The following is an 8,425-nucleotide window of genomic DNA, read 5'->3' as shown; positions in this document are numbered from 1 at the left end:
CACCTCAATTGCACTGGTATGATCTCTTTCCCATGGGAGTGGATTCCTCTTTAAGAGCTTATTGCAATGCATGCATAAATTTAGAGGCTTTTGGTACAAAATCTCTAAGATAATTGACAATCCCAAGAAATTGTTGAACTTGCCTATGAGAAATATTCTAATCAAGAAACTCTCAGACTTCTTGGCCAATAGGATCACTAAGGTAGTATGTCCATTGAACTCATATGAGTCTAATTAAGTTTAGATTATGTAAATCCCACATGGAATTTTACAACCCCAGTTTAGAACTATGATGCATTAGATTGACATGAATCCAGTGCATTTTAAAATGTTGCCCCAACATATATATGTGTGTGTACATAGTTTTAATTGACATTTGATTTTTTTTCAAAAAAATTACAGAAAAAGTGGTTTTTCTCCATCATATCCTATCACTTTTTGTTAAACAGTGATCAACTTGTTTAGTCAATTAGTAACCCATCAATTACGTGAGGACTAACAAGCACATGGAGACGATCACCGAACATTCCATCAAATGCGTAATCAATGTGTCCCTCTCAAATTATGCGCATGCTACTTTAGTGACTATTAAATAGTGTTACTTGTTCATTTCTTCTATTTTGGTTCAAGATAAGTTGTTCAGAATAATCTTCACAAAATCTGCAAAAGATCCCTTTTCGCGACAATATAGCTTAGTTTTAAAATGTCGCACTTATTATGATCAAAAACATAAATATGAATTAGATTTGAAATATCTTATTTGAGGTCAATTTGCTTCACCAATATGTAACTTAAGTTTTGGACTCCATTTAAGATAAGGATGATGTGGAAGAGATTGTGAGAAAGGAAATAAGAAATAAACAGAGTAAGATCAAATAAAAGAAATTAGCTTCGTATTCTGTTTATCTTTCTTTCCAATGTTATACAGATCTCCTCTCGAGCTCGTCTCAAGCTGACACTGAAGTATGCTGTGAACATCTTTTGAATGCAATCACAAGAATTAAAGGGGCCATAAAGGAATTGAACATATTCGAACTTTATAAGGATGATAAAACAAATTTTAGCTTTGAAGGCGATCTACATGCAACTACTAAATGATGGAAGGGGTCCAACGATCTATTAAGCATACAAAAGTCAGATGAAATTAATCTCTGAAGGTTACATCGACAAATCTCCATCTTCATGGATTTTATTTCAGTGAGAATTTTGACTCTAGTGAAATCAAAATTAATAAAAATAAAATAACCGTGGGAGAAATAATGAAGATTAATGTGAGAAATGTGTAATTACAATATCTTTTGGTATGACAAGTTAAAAACCATTCGATTAGCTTCAACGATTCTCCAGCAAAACTTCAATGGCAGCTTGTAATAATGCTTGAGAGGACTTTCGTGTAATCTTGAGAAGGAATGACGAGGGAATAGGAAACTATATCTCAATTATTAAAGTTGCCCCTCTCTTTTCCATTTTTAACAAACTTTGTTGGAAAAGAACACTAGAAGTACAAAACTTTGGTACAACGATTACTTTAGTGTCATAAACTTTTTTCGACCACTTAAGTGTCATAACTTTCGTATACCTTAACTCCTCACGAAAACGGTGCCTCATGTTCCATCAAATGCGTTTTATCATCTTCTTTCCATTGCTGCCCCAGCTCATTATTACATCCAAAGTGTATTTAATTGAAAACATGCCCGGCTATACTTGCAAAGTACAAATATTCTCTTCAAGTGACAAGTTCGTGAGATTCTATCTAGTAGGGAAAAATTAAGATAGAACTGCTCCTTACAAGGTGTTATGTACTAACAAAATTCTCTATCTACAAACATGGTACTACTGTGGAGGAGCCAAAGTTCTAACAAAGGAAGGAGGCCCAAATTTTCAATGCATTCACACTTACAATATGTTTAGTATTTATTGTTATTACATGTAGAAAAATGTTGTTTGACAAGGAAAGTATGGTGTTTTTAGTAAGGACATTGGGCTAATCTCTCTAATGGACTTTTTTTCACCCTTCCCTCATCGTACTAATTCGCAATTGGTCAAAAGTGAACATGTAAAAGGATAAGAAGTCTTTGGTTCTTGAAAGAAGATATACGAAGATTTTTTTTCTTCTTTAATGTGTTTGGTTTCAAAAGAGTACTTTGAAAACCATTCTAACCATCAAACAAGTTGAGGATGAGAAACTATTTTGGGTTTAAACTTCATTTGGGATGGGGAAAGGACGGCCTTTTTTTTTTTTTTGACAAAGAAATGATAGGCAATTATATTGAACTCAAACTCCTTTATTTCATATTTGATGGCTAAAGTTCTTTGAATGTAGAGTGGTAGTGAAGTTTGGCAAGTGAAAACCATCCACTCTTATGTTCACAAATGTATCTCTTTCCTGGACTTCGTCAAGCAAAATTACTATCCTATACTTTTCACTATGATCAATTCACAAGATTCGCTTGCCATCAGAAGGAACTCACAGTTAGGGAAGATGCATCAAATATGATTTATTGTCCACTCGTAGTTTGCTATGTGGTTTTGTACACTAAAATTAATATAGAGGATAGTATTGTGCAATAATAAACACCATAAAAAGTTGAGGAGAGAGAAAGTAATATTAAAGGTAATAAGAAAGAAGAAAGGGAGGAAAAAAACCAAAAGAAGGACAAATTGGTAGACTGAAGGCCGAAGACTTGACAAATTGGTGCCTCATGTTTTCCGTCAATTACGGAAGGATTGAGAAGTCCATGGAGACAAAAACTGAACATTCCGTCAAATGCATTTTATGTTGTTCTTGTCTTTGCTACCCTAGCTCATTATGACATCCAGTGTATTCAATCAAACTTATTCAATTGAAAAGACGGCTGGCTATACTTGCAGAGTATAAATATTCTCTTCAAGCCACAAGTTCATGGGATTGTATTTATCGGGGGAAAAATTAGATAGAAGTGCTCCTTACAAGGTGTTATGTACTATAGAAATTCTAGCTACAATCTATCTATAAACATTCTACTTTTGTGAAGGAGCTAGGGTTCTAACGAAGGAAGGAGGCCCAAATTTTCAATGCATTCACACTTACAATATGTTTAGCATTTATTATTATTACGTGTAGAAAAATGTCATCTGATGAGGAAAATATTGTGGTTTTCAAGGAAGACATTGGGCATATCACCCTTATAGGGTTCTTTTCACCCTTGCCTTACGGTATCAATTCGCAATCGGTCAAAAGTGAACATGTAAAAGATGAGAAGTCTTTGATTCTTGAAAGAAGATTTACAAGGATGTTCTTCTCTCCTTTAATGGGTTTGGTTTTCAAAAGAGTATTTGGAAAACTATTCTAGCCATCAAACAAGTTGAGGAAAAGAAACCAGTTTGGCTTTAAACTTCATTTGGGATGGGGAAAGGACGGCTTTCTTAACTTTTGACAAAGAAATGATAATCAATCATTTTGAATCCAAATTCCTTTATTTTATATTTTATATTCCGATGTTGAAACAGATCTCCTCTCAAGCTCGTCTCAAGCTGACACTGAAGTATGCTCTAAACTTCTTTTGAATGCAAGCACAATAAGTAAAGGGGCCATAAAGGAATTGAACATATTCGAACTTTATAAAGATGATCAAACAAATTTTAGTTTTGAAGACAATCTACATGCAACTACTACATGATAGAAGGGGTCCAACAATCTATTAAGCGTGCAAAAGTCAAATGAAATTAATCTCTGGAGGTTACATTGACAAATCTCCATCTTCATGGATTTTATTTCAGCGAGAATTTTGACTCTAGTGAAATCAAAATTAATAAAAATAAAATAACAGTGGGTGAAATAATGAAGATCAATGTAAGAAATGTGTAATTACAATATATTTTGTCATATTTTGGTATGACAAGTTAAAAACTATTTGGTTAGCTTCAACGATTCTCCAGCAAAACTTTAATGGCAGATTGTAATAATGCTTGAGATGACTTCCGTGTAATCTTGAGAAGGAAGACGAGGGTATAGAAAACTATATCTCATTTTATTAAAGTTGCCCCTCTCTTTTCCCTTTTTAACAAACTTTGTTGGAAAAGAAAACTCCAAGTACCAAATGATTACTTTAGTGTCATAAACTTTTTTTTCAACCACTTAATTGTCATAACTTTCGTATACCTTAACTCCTCACGAATTGGTGCCTCATGTTCCATCAAATGCGTTTTATCATGTTCTTTTCATTGCTGGCCCTAGCTCATTATAACATTTGGTGTATTTTATTGAAAACACACCTAGCTATACTTGCAAAGTACAATTATTCTCTTCAAGCGACAAGTTCATGAGATTCTATCTATTAGAGCAAAACTAAGATAGAACTGCTCCTTACAAGGCGTTATGTACTACCGAAATTCTAGCTATAATCTGTCTACAAACATTGTACTACTACGTAGGAGCCAAAGTCCTAATGAAGGAAGGAGGCCCAAATTTTCAATGCATTTACATTTACAATATGTTTAGTATTTATTGTTATTACATGTAGAAAAATGTTATATGACAAGGAAAGTATAGTGGTTTTCAATAAGGACATCGGGCTAATCTCTCCAATGGAGTTCTTTTCACCCTTCCCTCACGGTACTAATTCGCAATTGGTCAAAAGTGAATCTATAAAAGGATGAGAAGTCTTTGGTTCTTGAAAGAAGATATATGAAGATGTTTTTTCTTCTTTAATGTGTTTGATTTCAAAAGAGTACTTTGAAAACCATTCTAACCATCAAACAAGTTGAGGATAAGAAACTATTTTGGGTTTAAACTTCATTTGGGATGGGGAAAGGATGGCCTTTTTTTTTTCAGACAAAGAAATGAATACCAATTTTATTGAACTCGAATTCCTTTATTTCATATTTGATGGCTAATGTTCTTTGAACGTTGAGTGGTAGTGAAGTTCAACAGGTGAAAACCGTCTGCTCTTATATTCACAGATGTATCTCTTTCCTTGACTTCTTCGAGCAAAATTATTATCCAATACTTTTCACTATCATCAATTCGCAAGATTCACTTGCCCTCAGAAAGATCTGGCAATGAGGGAAGATGCATTAAATATGATTTATTGTCCACCCGTAGTTTGCTATGTGGCTTTGTACACTAATATTATATTAGCATAGTATTGTGCAATAGAAAACACCATAAAAAGTTTAGGAGAGAGAAATCAATATTTAAGGTGATAAGAAAGAAGAAGGGAGGACAAAACCCAAAAAAAAAGGACAAATTGGCAAACTGAAGGCCAAAGATTGGACGAATCGGTCCCTCATGTTTTCCGTCAGTTTTCCGTCAATTATGGGAGGGATTGAGAAGTACATGGAGATGAAGACTAAACATTCCATCAACCGCGTTTTACATTGTTCTTGTCATTGTTGCCCTAGCTCATTATGAGATCTAGTGTTTTCAATCGATCTCATTTAATTGAAAACACGCCTGGCTATACTTGCAAAGTACAAATATCCTCTTCAAGGGACAAGTTTGTGAGATTGTATTTTATTAGGGAAAAATTAGATAGAAGTGCTCCTTACAAGGTTTTATGTACTACATAAATTCTAACTACAATCTATCTACAAACACTCTATTTTTGTGAATGAGCCAGATTTCTAACGAAGGAAGGAGGCCAAATTTTCAATGCATTCACACTTACAACATGTTTAGCATTTATCATTATTACATGTGGAAAATTGTCATCTGACGAGGAAAGTATTGTGGTTTTCAAGGAGGACATTGGGCATATTACCCGATGGGTTTCTTTTCACCCTTCTTTACGGTATCAATTTGCAATCGGTCAAAAGTGAACATGTAAAAGGATGAGAAGTCTTTGGGTCTTCAAAGAAGATTTACAAGGGGGTTCTTCTCTCCTTTGATGGGTTTGGTTTCAAAAGAATATTTGAAAAATTATTCTACCCATCAAATAAGTTGAGGATGAGAAACTAGTTTGGCTTTAAACTTCATTTGGGATGGGAAAGGACAGATTTCTTTTTTTTTTTCTTTGACAAAGAAATGATAACCAATCATATTGAATTCAAATTCCTTTATTTCATATTTGATGGCTAAAGTTTCTTTGAATGTAGAGTGGTAGTGAAGTTCAACAGTGAAAACCGTCCACTCTTTTGTTCACAGATGTATCTCTTTCCTTGACTCCTTCGAGCAAAATTACTGTCCAAAACTTTTCACTATCATCAATTTGCAAGATTCACTTGCCATCAAAAGGAATTGACAGTGGGGAAGATGCATCAATTTCTCCTTTAGCACCACAACTGCACCCGATGCTCTCTTTTCCATTGGAGTGGATTCTTCTTCAAGAGCTTTTGCAAACGATGCATAAAAAAAGGCTTTTGGGGTGAAATCTATAGGATAATTAACAATTTTAAGACACTGTTGAACCTAATTATTAGAAATATTCCAATCAAAAAAATTCAAGAGTTCTTGGCCAATACGATCACCAGGGGAGTATGTCCATTAGTCTCACGTGAAAATTAACCACCCCAGTTGAGAACTATGATGCACCAGATTGGCATGAACACCCATTGCATTTCAAATGTTGCCCTAACTTATAAAGTGTCTAGAAATGCAATGTTTTATTGGGCATAGTGAGACAAGTATTATGTTACTTGTAAATTTCTTTCTAAATGACACGGTGGCTGCGTGGCTTGGGCCATGTCATCAAATAGGTGTGAAGTTGGTAATCAATCTAAAACATGATATTATAATGGGAAATAAACATAAAAAGGGTAGGATCAATGAATGAAAATTTAACTTCTTATATTGTTATCTTTCTTTTCAATGTTGTAACAAATGTCCTCTCAAACATCCCCTCAGCCTAGCCAAATTTTTTTTTGGACTTAAAATAAATAAATAACTATATACTTTTCACCTTAAAAATCACTTTATTATCTAATTATTTTGAACTTGTTCATGACTTTATTAAACTATTTTGAACATAAACAACGAACTTTCTAAAGTTTTTAGATTTTATACCTTTATTGCATATTCTATTTTTAAAAAATTAATTTGGAGATGGACCATTTCAGGCTTGAGCATCTCAAGCCCGAAGGCTCGGACTGGCCTTAAAAAAAGCGGGAGCCCGAAATCCCATCAGGGCCTATTCTAGCCTGTCCAATTTGGGCTTTCGGTCTTTATTGCTTACACCTAAAATTAAATGCCACAATGGAAAAAGTGCTACATCATGATAGTCATCTCTTGAATCTTGATAAATAGCTCATAATTATGAAAATCAAGTAAGTGACCGAGAATTAAAAGTGTACCTATAAAATTAATAACTAATACCGTATATGCTTTCTTTGATTCCAAAAAAAGTGGCCGACCAAGAAGAGGTGGGCAATTACTTGTTCAGTCGATTGTTTGCTCAACATTGAGGGTAACTCACTAATAGTGTTTGCGGGGTGAAATTTTGACACCTAGTGACATGTCGACATTGATATGAGACATTATGAGGTTATGTCAATAAGGAATATTTTTGCAACTTGGGATAAGACGGTTGATTCAATGATTCCATGTAAATATAATGTTTAGCGAACATTTGAAAAGTACCTCATATTTATGTAAATTATGTAAATGCTCAAGAAATAAAAATGGATCCATAAATTGAATATTGAATAACAATTTTACATGGTTTCTTTGATTTCTAGAAAGTAGCGAATGAAGCATCTAAATACGTTAGTCCATTATATCTTGGTTTTAAAGTCTATCTTGGGCACTGGATAAAAATTGGATTTACTTGACTCGTTAAGGTGTCTCCTTGTTGTAGTGGAGACAAGCAAGACAAGGGAGAGAAGAAAAAGGAAAAAAGAAAAATAGAAAGAAGGGGACGGAGGAAAGATGGACAAATCGAGAAGATGATTTTGGGGTTTCCATGGAGATGAGGCTTGATTTTGTCATGTTTATGCAAGAAGATGATGCTTTTGGTATGACGAATTAGTTCATCAATTGAGGTGAGAATCAACAAGTTCCAGCTTGATTTAAGCTTGTTTCATGGAGAATTGCTGCTCAATATGTGCTGGATATAGGTGTGTGTTGCTGACTTGTATCATGAAGAACTAGATTCAATTTCTTCCTTCGGAAGCTCGGTTTTTAAGGGTCGTAAGTCATAAGTGCTTTTTTTTAATAGTATTTATGCATTTTTATAGACCCAACACATTGGTAAAAATAACACAAGTACCAACGTTGTCGAGAAACCACTGGGATTCACCCCACGGCCACCCTTCCAACATGGAAGGGGTGAGGTGAGTTCAAATCCCCACCTTCTCGGGGATGGGATGGGGTGGGGACGCATAAGTTTCGGGAGTGGGTTTTAGACTCCCACGCCCGCAAGGTAGGGCAAAGTCCGAGTAAGTGTAGAGTTGGAATAGAGTGACCGACCAAAAAAAAAAAAAAAAAAAAACGTTGTCGAGATTTTAAGTA

This window comes from Eucalyptus grandis, chromosome 7 (genome assembly GCF_016545825.1).
Source record: "Eucalyptus grandis isolate ANBG69807.140 chromosome 7, ASM1654582v1, whole genome shotgun sequence".
Taxonomy (NCBI): Eukaryota; Viridiplantae; Streptophyta; class Magnoliopsida; order Myrtales; family Myrtaceae; genus Eucalyptus; species Eucalyptus grandis.
Note: the sequence above shows the minus strand (reverse complement) of the source record.